We start from the raw sequence: 14,054 nt of genomic DNA, 5'->3' as shown, positions 1-14,054 counted from the left end.
CTGCTGCATTTTTAACTTTAATCTTCTATTTGTACTTAAAATCTCAAGTTGGGACTAGTGCTACAGCAGTAATAAAAATATAAATAAATAAAAGCTCAGAGCTTTTTCAGGGATGTATTTTCCAATGAGTGTTTGCAGACTTGGGAACTGTGACAATGTCTGATCTTCTTTGTATTACCTGAAACTCATGCACAGCTTCCTTGACTTCAGGCAGTTGCACGGTCCCTTTGTGGAAGCTGCTTTTCCTTCCCACTGCTGCAGTGAAACTTCCACGGTGCGAAGGCATTGCCATCTTCACGCTGTCAGCTTCATTTTTTTTCAAGGCTTAAATGGCAATGGTTAAAGCTAGAAGCTAGGAGAGAGCTCACGTGTAGGTGTACAAGACACGCAAGGTTATCAAACAATTACCAAAAAACAATTCAGAAACATCTGTCTGTTGTGTGATAAAAGCAACATTTCTTAGAGCCATCTGTCTGCTTTTGGATTAGCTTTAGATTGTGGAAATAACCTGCTGTTGATTAAGGTGATGAGGTTATTTTTCCTTATTACATTTGTGACTAAAATTATAAGTAGATTTAATGTGATAAATAATGATTCTGAAAGGGGGAACAGTCAAAGCAAATACTGACTCATCAAAATTTGGATGCTTGGAAAGTCAGAATTATCTGGCAGGTATTTATTCCCTGTAGGTTTTGTTTTCTATGTTTTTTGTTGTCATGGTGGTGGTGTATTACCCCACCCCCTGTTGTATGCACCAGAACTACACTTTTTTGAGAAACCACTTTGTCCTGTTTTTACCATTCTGAAGATGGCTGAATTCTTGCACATGTTAGACAAGTGTCTCATTTTATTTCCTCTGCTATTTGTTGGAGTTGAAGCTATACTGGTCTGTCAAGAGGGTGAGGAGAAGCCATTTTTAAACAGAAGGACCCAGCAAGAATAGAAAGTGACAGCAAGGTAGAGTTGTTGCCTCCCTGATGCAATGGGAACAGCAGATATGTTTTGTTTCAATTCTGGAAGAATAATGACCCAGTGAGAAGAGTTTCCACTGCTAACTATGCTCGAGAGAAACCCATAATGTACAGAGACGCTCTCAGCCCCCTTCCAGGCGTGCTTCTCTTGTGCCTGCAGGTGGAAAAGAAGCAGCAGTCAGCTTCTTTGTAAGTTCTCTCAGGCCTTTTAAAATTACACCTCTTCAGGAGTCATTTCTGTGGTGCCCACTGTTCTGGAAAGGGAGGGATGTGAGCAGGCTACAGAGAAGGTCAGGATTTTTCGTTATGAAAATTTATCATGAGTACATTGTTCTGAGTAACAAATTGAGCACACTATTAGAAATAATACTTGGGTTTTCTGATTATTTTTGTAATTTCTTTTTCACTCTATATGGCCCAAATGCCACTCCTTCTGTGATTATACTACTTTTTTTCAGTGTTGTGGATGACAGTTGGAAAAACTGCCAAGAATCTAATTTCTAATGATCTGAACTGCACCAATCATGTCCAGTTAATACAGACTTTGCCTGCTGTCTGAAGACAAAATTTTACTATTCAACTATCTGATAAAGTACATTTAAAAGAGTCTTCTATTGTTTTACTGTTAAACAAGTGGTGCAGAGATGATAATTCAATGTCAGCACTGCACAGCTGGTGAATGTATGCATTTTTATAAGCCTTCTAGGAAATAGTTTTTTTTTTTCCTTTTATTGTGAAGCTCTTAGTGCTGCTTAGTAGTGAGTTCAAGATAGTCTAGCAATTAAATGTCACTGTATTTTTTTTTCTTTTAAAGAGGACTATGCAAGACAGAAGAAATTAACTTGGCCTCAACTCAACAGCTGTGAAGGTATAACAAGGAAGCGCACAGGATTTTCTTGTAAATGCCAGTTGAATGGCCAATGAATAGTGTAAAGTTGAGATTCCCTCTTTGCAAGTAATTTTTTTCCAGCAGTGTTTGCAACAGTCATTTCAATTTTTTCTGTGCAATTGTATTGCAGCTGATCTGAACAGCACATGATGAGAAAATATTTAGGTTTATGTTTCTGATCCATATTCCCTGTGTGCATGAAGATTACACTCCTACCACAATGTTTCACAGAATAGATCCTATCATTTCATTTATGTAGTGTCTTTGACATGAGAGATGTTCTTTTGTTGCTTCTCAACTCATAGTTGCTGAACTTCCCAACAGTGTGAAATTCTTAAACAGAATTTAAAAGCCTGTTGCTGACACAGCTACTAAGGGGACACTTCCACCTAAATGGGAGGACTGTAGATACAGGTATATGTAGCTACAATGGAGGAAAGAAAATACTATGCTTCTGAAATCTTTTTTTTTTTTTTTTTTTTTTCCCCTCTGTGTAGCAATTTTATTTTATTAAGTTTATTTCTTTAGCCAAACAGTGTCTCACAGTACCAGGCTCTGATCTGTAAGTAGATGCCTTCCAGCACTGTTTACACTTTTCAGAGTCACGGTTCATTATTCTAACAGACACACCACATCATTTTGCATACCCTTTACATACTATTTCCAAGTAAACATCTCCCACTTCCAGGCCCATCTGTACTTTGTTCTAGCCAAGAACAGCGCTTCTGCATGTTAAATTGTCCTGGCTAGATGTGTCAACCAGACTCCCCTGTAACTCCCTTACCTACGATGCATCTGAAGTCAAAACCATGTGGTTGACATTATTCCATGCTTTTAACAAAGAAGGATTGTTTGTACCTCTATTGTGCAAACAGTAATTGAATGATCAATCATTGTGTTTTCTTTATTTTTCTACTTAAAATTAGCAACTTTCGTAAGTATCGGTGACAAATGAACTGAACGGTGCACTTTTAAATGATCCTCCTACTTTACTTTTCTGAATTTTCCTGGTTCTGTCCTGCATACAGCTTTTTAAGGCTATTTTTCCTATTGCTACTGTATTTGTCAGTATTGAAGCAGTATGAGGTATTGTGTACAGCACAGTGGATGGAATGTCTGCCATACAAAGTTCTCCATGAAGAATTAATAAGATATGTTTTCTGGTCTCATAAGCTTGGTATGTATTAATAAACGAAAGGGTGAAAAGAAAAAGCTGAAGGGTTCTTATTGTTTGCTTTTTAATTAACTTGCTAAGTCATAAAAAGCCTATAGTTGGCTGAAAATAATAATCTTTCTTCCCGCTTCAAAATCAGTACCTAATATTTTTAACCTCTGACCACAACATCATTTTTAATTTATAATAACGCTATTAATAAAGAGAGGAAAAAAAAATGCAGTTTCTTAAAACTGGAGTAAAATTTGTGTGGTATGATAATTAGCTAGATTCAGGAAATGAAGCTATTTCTTTGAATGTGCTTAGAGAGTCAGTGTCATTGCCATTGAATATTTAAGAAGGTTAGCTTGGTTTCCTTAGTAGGTTTGGAGAGTTAATATAGGGTTTTTTCCTTCTCCCTTTCTTAAATAAATAGATTTGCAAAAAGTCTTTGGAACTGTCCAGATTAACCAATTTTATAAGGAAGCTTTACATGCCGGTTCTTATTTTAAAAGAATTAGATATCAAGAAAATCAGAGATGCTTTGTTGGACAGAGATTGTGTACTATGTTCCCTAAGGCAGCTGTCTAGCTGTGAAGGGCTCTGAAGAGCCTTTTAATTTTATTTTTGACAAGATAACTCCAAAGTTGTTTTTGTTGGCTTTAGTGGTATCCCTAGGAGAAAAACAAGCAACCAACAATAAGTATATGGGGATTAGCTATTCCAACTCATTGTCCTGCATGTTGCGTAGTCTTCCACTGGAGTCTAAAGATGGGTGGCAAAGGAGTTTTACCTTGTTAATTAGTAAATTATGTATTGAAAATGGTATCTTATCTGGCAAAGTGATGTTTTCATTCCTACAGTCCTTTAGCTGTAGTTGTGCTAGGCATGTCTCATTAACAAATTAGAAGCAAGTTACTCTTGCAGGGAAAGCAGGAAGGGGAGATTAATTCTATCTACATTACCTGGAGGACTCCCAGAAGGAGTTTAGTTATAAAAGCTAACGTGTCTCCCAGCAATGGGCTGCTCCTGGTGAATACAACCTGAGCCACAGACTGTAGAGGAAGACAGAATCCCTCTGGAAATGTATGTCAGGAAAATATTTCATATCAGCAAACGAACCGGATACAGAGAGAGAGAATGTGTCTCAGATTTAATAATAATGTAACACTTGTAATTTGAGTTCTCTCTTTTGGATGTTGTTGATAGCTGCATTGTTGTTTTACCTTAACCTGCCTTTAGGGTAGGGGTTGTTCCAAGGTAAGTGTTAGTATCGAGTTATCCCTTACCCATTAATTTATTTGATCATTTTGGAGAGAAAAACAAAAAAAAACCTAATTCACCAACTGCAGAGTTGACCTGCTATACTGGAAAGCTGGTTAATGTTTGCCTTCTTTTGCAAAAATGTGACAGCTTCAACAGAGGAAGCAAAGTAAGTGGCCGAGTAGCTCTCAGCTAGGCTGAAAAAGAGCCAGTCACGTTGCTGCTGCCGTGTTTATCAAAGTTTAGAGGAGTGATTTGTGTCAGACCGAAGGATCAGAAGAGAAAAAAGATTCTCTTTGGCTCAGTTTTCTGCACTGAAATATGGCAAATCTTGGAAATCTGGGCAGAGGAAGAGGTCTCCTCTTTGGGATTGACCCTCCAACTGTTGTCAGCACAGAGTTGCCCGAGCCACTTGCAGGGCTGAGACAAACAGGATCCTTGTGGTCATGAAAGCAGAGTAGGCACCTAAGGGATGTGCACAGGAGAGCAGCAGTTTTAAGGAAGGGGAGGCCCTGCCTGATTTCTGGATAAGCAGATCTAGGCTTATCCTCCCAGTCCCTGGGAACTGAGTCTCTGTAGTGCCTCCTCTGAAGGGACTGAAATTCTCTATATACAAACTGCACTTTTGATTTTATTTTAAGCTTATCTGGAGGAGTCACTAGATGCGCTTAGTCAGAGATGTGATTCTTCATAGTTCATCTAATTATTTCTTTAGGAATGTGATGAAGTAAATAAGTGTAATGGGTACAGCATTACAGTGCGTGTAGTGGAGCATCCTCGGAACATCACCTGGAGCCTAGCTGTGTGACTCTGCCCTGCAAAAAGACTTATACACCTGCAGCAAAGCTATTTGCAAGATGAGGCTGGTGTTACATTGCAACTGTGTGCGTGTATGGGGAGGGCTGGGATGCTTGGGGATATTACCATTGATCACCAAGGACAGATTCTGCCTCTGAAAGATCTGGAAGGCTGGTGGGTTTCCATGGGCTAGCATGCACAGAGGATGCTGGGTAAGACATGGTTCTGAAGATGATCTGTTTTCGTCTTCTGCTGTTACGTTATTTAAATCTGCTTACTTTATTTTTTGTTTTTCTGATATTCCATTGCAAGTTTTTCTTCTTTCCAATGCATTTTTTTTTCTTCTCTCCTTTGGTTTGAATTCAAATCCACAAAATATTTAGTTTCTTTTGGTGTCTCAGCTAAGCTTCCACATGCAGAACCTTACTTCTAAAAACAGCTCTATGGCATTGTACATATGCTAAAGTCAGGTTTTCTCACTTTCTTTTTCCCAAACCCTCCTGCCAAATATGTGGGCAGATGATCACAATCACAACTTTTATGCCAAAGGAGAGGAATGAGGAAAGATGGATGTGTTGAGGTTTTGTGGGGGAAGGAGCAGAAATAATGTGGAAAGATTTTCTGACTATCTAATCCTTTATCTTGTTGTTGGTGCCTTCTTCTTACACCTTTTTGTTATTGTTGTTTTGTTTGTTTTTGGTGGGGAGAAGAAAGATTTCTGATTTTCTTAAATTTGTTTATGAACTTTTAAGACTTGCTTAGGTATTTATGCCCTCCTTCTACTTGCAGGGAATTTTCTCAGCCACTCAGGTTATGATGAATCTCTTTAAACAAATGGAGCCTTGCAGAGTGAGCCCATATCATTCATTACTTGGAATTAGTGATGTGTGCTCCAATTTGGTCCATTTCAGTGAACCTCTCTCTTACTTCCTTCCTATTTCTTATTCTGTCATAGTGCTAAATAGCTATCCAGAGCAAGAAATGAAGTTTCTAGCAGCTAATACAGTCAGTAGTTTGGTGTCTGTTTCAGTCCCTGAGTTCTGAATAAGTTTAAACAACTATTATTCATCCACTAAAAAGATTACGGAATTTCTTATGCACAAACTGTGTTGTCATTACAACTTTGTTTTCTCCAAGAAACTGTTCCCCTGTAATGCTCAGCTAAGTAGAATGGTTCCCAGCTGCCCTGTTTCTGCATGCTTTAGTGAATATATTCTTTAGTATTCTGCTCATCTTGGTTTGTACTAGAATAAATGCTGTGCTTTCTTCAGTGTGGCCCTTCTGGGTGGGAAGTTCCATATGGATGCTCACCGAGCCAATTCATTGTCCTTGATTTCAACAATTCCTAAAATTTCTTGGTGCTATAATTGTTGTGAACAGCTCAGTAAAATCAACTGTGGTTTTGTGAATAGTATCCTGCCGTTTAATACTGGTCAGGTAAATGGGGATATATTCCCTTGCTTGTGCTCCTGAGCTGGTTCCTTTGTACCATAGTGTGAAGAGGCTACACAAGTGCTACATAATCCTAGCAACCAGAATCCTTACCAGAAGAAGTAAGGACTTCTCAATTTAAGATACACTCTGAAGTCGTGCTGTGAAAGCTTATTGTGATTTGCCCTGGGCAAGTCTGTAAACCTTCATGTTAGAGGCTACCAAATTTTATTCATTAGTTTAGATTCACTACTATTTCTGCTTGTTTATTAGGGCGTGTTCACACCAATGCATTTTTCTGGATATGAACTTCTTTCACCATCCTTTTCCTTGTCTTTAAACTGTGAGGATTATTGGTATGAAATAGACACCCTTCTGCACACTGTGTGCACTAATTTTTGCAGCCATGTAGCATTTTGGAGATTGGACTAATTCTTACAAGACAAAAAAAATAAATAAATAAAAATAAATGCACTGATTGTATCTCTTGTCTTTATACCAGCACTCAGAGCTGAGAGTATTCTGTTCAGGCCAGGTGCCTGCTGTGCCTTCTCCTTCAGTTTCACAAGCTGGTTCAATGTGTACTGTTCATTTCTGGGACAGATGTTTCCTCAGAGGGGCAGAATTCCCCATGTTTTCACGCTATGGACAGCAGATGGCCATAGCCAAAATAGCTGCAAGTAGGTTGACGCTGCACGTGTGATCCAGATCAGAGCCCTGCTGAGTCTGCTAACATGGATGTCTTCTATCCAAAATGTCATTGCAGTTGTGGATATTTGGCATTCACGTACAAGATGTGTATAGCAGACTCAAAGGCATTTACAAAGAAACTTCACAGCTACATGATATGAAGTACCCATGTTCTGGTAGAAAAAAAAATGTGTTATATCTTTGCTTCAGTTGAGAAGCTGATGGCTGCATTCAAAAGGTCAGTGATCATTCAGCCACAGAAAGGAGAAGTGGTGCTGCAGAAGCAGTGACTGGAGAACCAGTGCTTTATTGAAATTACTTTCAGAGAGAATAGGAAAGAATTTAGATCACTTTAAAGGAAATCAGATGAAAATAAACAAGAATTTGTGAGTGAAGATGAAGAAACACAATCAGTAAGTTATCAATTCCATTGTCTCTTGTAATATTGTCTGCTGGCAATAAATGGTTTGAAAGTGTTGTGAACTGATAGCTGAACACTGATTAGGTTGAGAGAGCCTAAAATCCTTTGAATTTTCTGAGTCACTTTAGTCCCCTCAAATGTGAATGTCCTGTGAAAATGTTATTTTAATATGAAAGTGATGACAGGTTTTGGCCACATCTGCTACTGCACTTTGTACAAGCACATAAGTGTATCAGGGAGCCACAGGGCCCCCCGAGCCCCCACAGCCAAACCCCCAGTAGGGGTGATGCGCTCAGGGTCACGCAGAAGCTTAACCGCAAGTCCCTCTCCCTACGGCTAAGCCCACAGAAGCTGTGTTACACATACCTTGGGACTTGTCCCCTGGTGGTGGTGAGACTGACTTCGCCCTCCATGGTGGGTGAGATAGCGCTTCCCTTACTCTTCACTTAGCGTTGCTGTAGACCTGGTGGGACAGCCATGTGTGTTGAGCTAGATCCTTGATCTAGTTGATCTTGAGGGTCAGAGTTGGGTGGGTTGAATATTTTGTCTCTGAAAGTGAAGCTGGAAGATGTGAAGTGACTGACTGAAGCTCAGATGGCAGGTACAGGGGAGGGAGCATCCTGGCCTCCAGTCATCCTGTCTCTTGCTAAGAGAAGAGAAGAAGGATTGGTTTCTAGTTGAGCAATGAAGAAATTATGATTTACTGAATAGAAAATGAAATATAAGTACCCCCAAAATAGATCAGACTATTACTTACTTGTCTGTCTTTGTTTGACTGGTTCAAGTGATGTGTTTGGACAAATGGATACACTGCCCTGACTAACACAACTGCACATATTGAAGAAATGATCCCCCAAAAGCTGCCTCAGGAGCCTTTAAGAACCAAGAAAATGCCCATTCAAATTAGGACTTTCTAGTACCTCTTGAACTCACCAAAAAGTCACAAGAAATGTGATTTTTTTTTTATTTTTTTTTTTCCTGGTGATAAATTAGAATGCTATTATTATTTTTCCTGTCTTCCATTTGCCTCTAAGAGAGTTTCTTTCCTTGCTTCCATAGGAGCAGGAAAAATATCTGCTGGTGCTGAGACCATACTTGAGCTGCTAGTTGCTCTGCAGCTTCATTCAGAAGAGCATACTCCTGGTTTTCACTCCCTCAGGGCTGACTGCCTTGGGAAGTCCTTCAGATAGGAACTGTGATCCTTAGCTGAATCACAGCTCTTGCTCACAGTTTGCCCACAGATCAGCTGTGGCTCTCCAGATCCTTAAAATACTCCTATGCTTTGTTCAGGACTAAGGGCTCACTTTTTAAAGACATCTTATGTAATAGAAAGTAGCATATTATATGAAGCTAAACCATGCTTAAGGCTGAGGTTGAAATCCTCTTCCAAAGTCAGAAGTTAGTATTCAAGTTAAATTTGCCTGCTTGTGCTGAAAAGCTTTGACAAAATTTCTTTATTTTACACACTTGATGCAAAATTTATTATGTATTTTCATTTGGAAAAATAAGAGAACTATAAAAGTCATATTTGTAATGTGGATAATTGCACTACTATCCACAAAAGAGAATTTACTGGAAAATTAAAATGTTAATATAACTTTTAATATCAAAATAAAACTACTTTTCACAATAGTGGCTATATATACAATGTTTCAAACTGCATCTTGTGAGTATATTTTTCCAGTATGAAAGATCAGAAAAATAATAATAAAAGAATATTACTTAAATCTCTATATTGTCACACTTAGCCTTATTCATTGAGGCAGACACCTACTTAAACTATGTCTAATCTACATCTAATCTAGTTTCTTCTGAAGTTTACAGCGTTGTAGCCAGAAGCATAATTTGGTCCCCTATCAGCAACAAAATGTTTGGAGTTTTTGATTTTTATTTTTTATCTAAATGATATTTATACTACTGGAGCACCAATAACTTGTCTCTTTTACAGCTTTCCTTCCACACTGTCTTCAGTTTCAGAAAATGAAAAATACTACTATTAGAAATTAATAAAAGTACCTCCACAAAATTGCATTCCTGACATCTACAAAAGAGCAATTTGTAAAGCACCTACTTGCCCAGGCTAGACTGTGCTGATAAAAAGGCATAAATGTTGAGTTGACTTAAAAAATAAATATATATAATAATAGTTTACCGCTAACAAAACAGGAAAGTGTCCGTATCAGTGTAATTACTTTTGTTCAATAATCAGTTCCCCTGATCTTGACAAGCAATGCAGCAGAATCTAAAAATACTGTTGATTAACCATACATTTTGTCATCCTTGTTCCATGTGTCTGTGTGCAACTGTCTTAATTGATGAAGGCTTGTATTTTTTCAAAAGTAGAGTAGATTGGCTTTTAAAATTATAAACATTATCTTTCATTCTGCAGGAACAAGTTTAATAATTTGTTTAGGATCACTTCAAATTTTGTTTCCCCAGTGCAACACTTTATGCTACTACCATGCCCAAATAAATGCAGCGGCACTTCACATGTTGTGAAACCAGAAATACCTTACATCAGCCACAGCTAATATGAAATGGGATCACAGCTGAATCTCTTCAAACCTTTGGAAAATACTTTTCCGAAACAACTGCATCAAAACAATTGCAGTCTTGACAGGTGCTAAAAAAATAATAATAAAAAAAAAAAGTGAGCAGAGGCAGTGATGGAATTTATTCTACTCCAAAACATTTCAGGCATCCAGCAGAATAATTTAATCTCCTTGCATAAATAATATATTATAAAATTACTTTGGAATACACATATATATATATATGCACACAACAGTGTAGAATGCTAAAACATTTTAATGTAATTGAAATGCATTTGATGAGAGTAAAAAATATTATTTATGTCTTGAGAAATGTGTATGTCATTTCTCCCTAATGGGAAAGAATTTCTACAACACCGTTCCTTATTATTCCTTTAGGGAATTCCTCCATGTTGAAAATTTGAAGTCAGGGTATTTTAGAAGTGGAGGAGTACGAACTTCACTATATGGTGCAGTTTGAGGATATAAGGGTGAAGTCTAAATTGAAGAGAAAATGATCAATGCCAAGCATTTTGAGCACAAAGCTTTCCAGGAGCTTGCGTTTCTGAGTAGTGGCAGCTAAATAAGTAGCAGGTGCCAGCATAAGCAACCGGGTGGCGTAGATTTCTTGTTCAAAGCAGGGTGCTGCTGGGGAAGTGCGTTTGGTCTGCTTTTTGGTTTAAATGAGCACAGAAGCAAAGTCTTATTTAGAGCTTGCTGAAATTAAAGCATGATCCATATGCTTTGTGTTGTGGATGAGATTTAATATTTAATTGTACTGCAGGTTTTTCAATGTTGCTCTCAAGAGAGCATATAAACTACTTAAACTCTCTCAAATAGTAGGTGCAATAACAATCAAACAAAAAAAATGAAGGAGAAACTCTCGGGCTACTTACATAAATTCAGAGTGCCTTTGCAATATCTGTGAAATTCACAAGTGAAGCTACTAAGAAAAGATTGATTGATTAATTACAGAAGCTCCTACTGATCAAGCAGCTCCTTTTGATCTTTCTGGGGATTGTATGTGTTACCAATTTATAACCAGTCAGGTATCCAGTGTTGCACTGCTCGTGCTGGACAGCAGGGAAAGGGATTGCATCTGTCCCGGTGGCAGCCAATGCCGAATACTTTCTGCCTGGGCTCATGCTACCAACGGCACCGTAACTCTCTGCCTGGAATGTCTGGGTTTATACGCTTTGAAGAGATGGTTTGGAGTCCTTTTAGTATGCACTGCTGGTGGGAGGTCTTTCTGTTCTGGTGCTTCTATTCTATTTTGGCACTTATTTTTAAAGAAGTCATCTGTGGCTCTCTGTAATCCCCTCAGACTGTATTGATGGTGAAAGTCATGCCCCCTCCCCCCCCCCCCCCCCCCTTTTTTTTTTACACAGAATATCAGCAACTCCTCTCCCTGGGTATGATGACTTTCTGACAATGCTAGGTTTTACTGATAAATGACTGAAGTGCATTACTCTTAAGCTTAGAAACATTATTTTCTTTTAAACTGTAGGCTGTCATGTGGATTAAGCTGTAGCCATGTGTAGTTTCTGTATCCATTATACTGAGAAAGTGTAGAGAGAGGCAGCTCTGGAAACATGGCACAAATCTGATGTGCAGGGTCAGGAATTTCTCTAGACTCTCTCTTAACTGGCAATAATAATACCTTTTTGTTTGTTTGTTTGTTTTTCTTTGTTTTCCTTTGAACCATGGAGGTTTGGTTGTTATAAACTGAACTGAAGGCACTACTTTGCTTCACAAAGATCACTGAAAAACTGATGGGTGGCAGGGACTTGCTTCACTTTTGACTGAGATTAATTTTTACCAGTGACCAGAAAGTGAAAGGCTCAACATCTGGAAACTGGTGACTCCTGCCAAGCAAGCACAAGTATTAAATTCATGGCTTCTAAGACGCATTTCTCATATCAACCCCTGGGATGCAAAGAACGATAATAAAAACAAGCAAAACCCTTCCATATGATCTAAATGTCAATCTGGAACTCAGAAAATAAAATTCCTGCCCAAGTATTATTTACATCAGTGTTACATCTGTAATTACTCTGTAATTCATTTACATCAGTGTTCCTGATCTTTCAAAGAGTATTCTGTGACTTTTTAAGTTTTGTTTCTTTAAACTATGTGCCTGTCAATTAGTTTTGATTAGTGTCCATAACTGATAGTTATGTCCCTAGATAATATCTCCTGAAAGACCGCCAGTCAAGCCACCTCAACTTTTTGACCTCTGTGTGCACGTGTGTGTATATGAGAAAGGGCGAAAGCTGTATTAGTAATGTTTTACAATGTACTCTAAAAGATGACTGGCTCTGATTCTGTCAAGCTAAGGGAGAAGGAAAACTTTCATTCACCCATTTTTTGTGAAGTGTGCACTGCTCTTTTATATGTGGTAATGCCTACCATCCATTCTAACTACTCAGTCCATATTAATGGCACATTTGGTTTCCTGGGCTGTGAAAAGTTTGTTGTTGTTGTTTTTTCAGCTTTTAAAGATAAAAATCACCTGTGTTTTTCATATATTTCACCCCTTGTTAGCCTTATAATATAATTCTGCAAGCCCAAGGCATTTTCTAAATGAATACAACATACAATGACCAATGATGATCTTTCACTAATAAGTCCTGCTTTATACTTCTATTTTTTCTTATATCTTTTTTTTTTTTTTTTTTGATAATGTGATTTCCATAAAAAATAAAAATAAAAATGGACTTCTGTGTATACAAATAACTCATTTGTGAACCATGTACACTCTTTGTCTTTCCTGGAAAATAAAGGCTTTGAGTTTGAGTTGGCAGAAATGAGTAATTTACCTTTCTTTTATTAGTCTCGAATTTCATTTTTCACTGGCTAGAGGAATATGTGCCCTAACTCTCAGCTTGTACTTTAGCCTGTCTTTGGAAAGCATACTTGTGAGAAAGCATATTTCTTCTACTACCATCTTATTTGATCAATCTGGATGTTTTTTCAAAATAATAATAATAATAGTGTTTCCACTGCTTTTGTAATAATCAGGTAGTTATCTATTTGAACTAGACTATTCTGTGTGTGAGAATCTGGAGGACCAAAGTGTGAGGCAGCCCCTCTACTCAGGGCAGTTATTGTGCCATTTCCCCTGTTCACCTCACGTTAAACTTTGTGTCAGGAACCTCTGGATCCAGAAATATAACAGCAAGACCATTATAAACACTGTGATGTTTCCCTCAACAATTGTATGGCAGTTCCATGTCATTCAGTGATGAAAGCTGATGTGATGTTGGGGATGCGAAGGAATGACTGAGGTCACGCAGAGCATGTGACAGTTCTCTCACCTTGTCTCTCATGTCTGCAGCTGGCTTTGAGGAAGTCCATGGACTCCACTCCTGTACCAGTGGTAGCACTGGAAAACCAGTGACTGGGCCTGCTAACCAGTTGCATTTTTATTCTCACCTTTTTCAGTAATAAATATGCACATCGGCTTCATGTGGTCACAGCTGATATTTCTTAGGTGTTACTGAAATTCACAATTCCGAGCAACAAAGTAATTGCAAATTATGAAACTTTGCATAACATAGAGTAAACAGTTAACTTTATATGACCAATGTTCTGCAATATTTCTCTCCTTTGGCAGCTTCTCTGCGACCCCTTTAGATGTAACGAGCATTACATTTGTGTGCAGAAGAGGGAGCAGACAAAACAGTTGAAGCATAGCAGTCCTGTGAAGCTGCAGGGATTCATTCTTGAGAATCCCAGCGGAAGCATTAGGGTAATCTCTTGAGTACCTGGGGAGGAAGGATTGCCTTAATGGGTGCAAATTGAATGTGAATAAGTTAGCAATTTATATGTGGAATTATCTTCTGATTCACTCCACCATCCCTTTCTTGCTCCTCTCCATTGCAAAGTAGCAGCAAATCTTATTAGT

The sequence above is a fragment of the Anas platyrhynchos genome, chromosome 1 (assembly GCF_047663525.1).
Source record: "Anas platyrhynchos isolate ZD024472 breed Pekin duck chromosome 1, IASCAAS_PekinDuck_T2T, whole genome shotgun sequence".
In the NCBI taxonomy this organism is placed as follows: Eukaryota; Metazoa; Chordata; class Aves; order Anseriformes; family Anatidae; genus Anas; species Anas platyrhynchos.
This window is presented reverse-complemented; position numbering follows the sequence as displayed.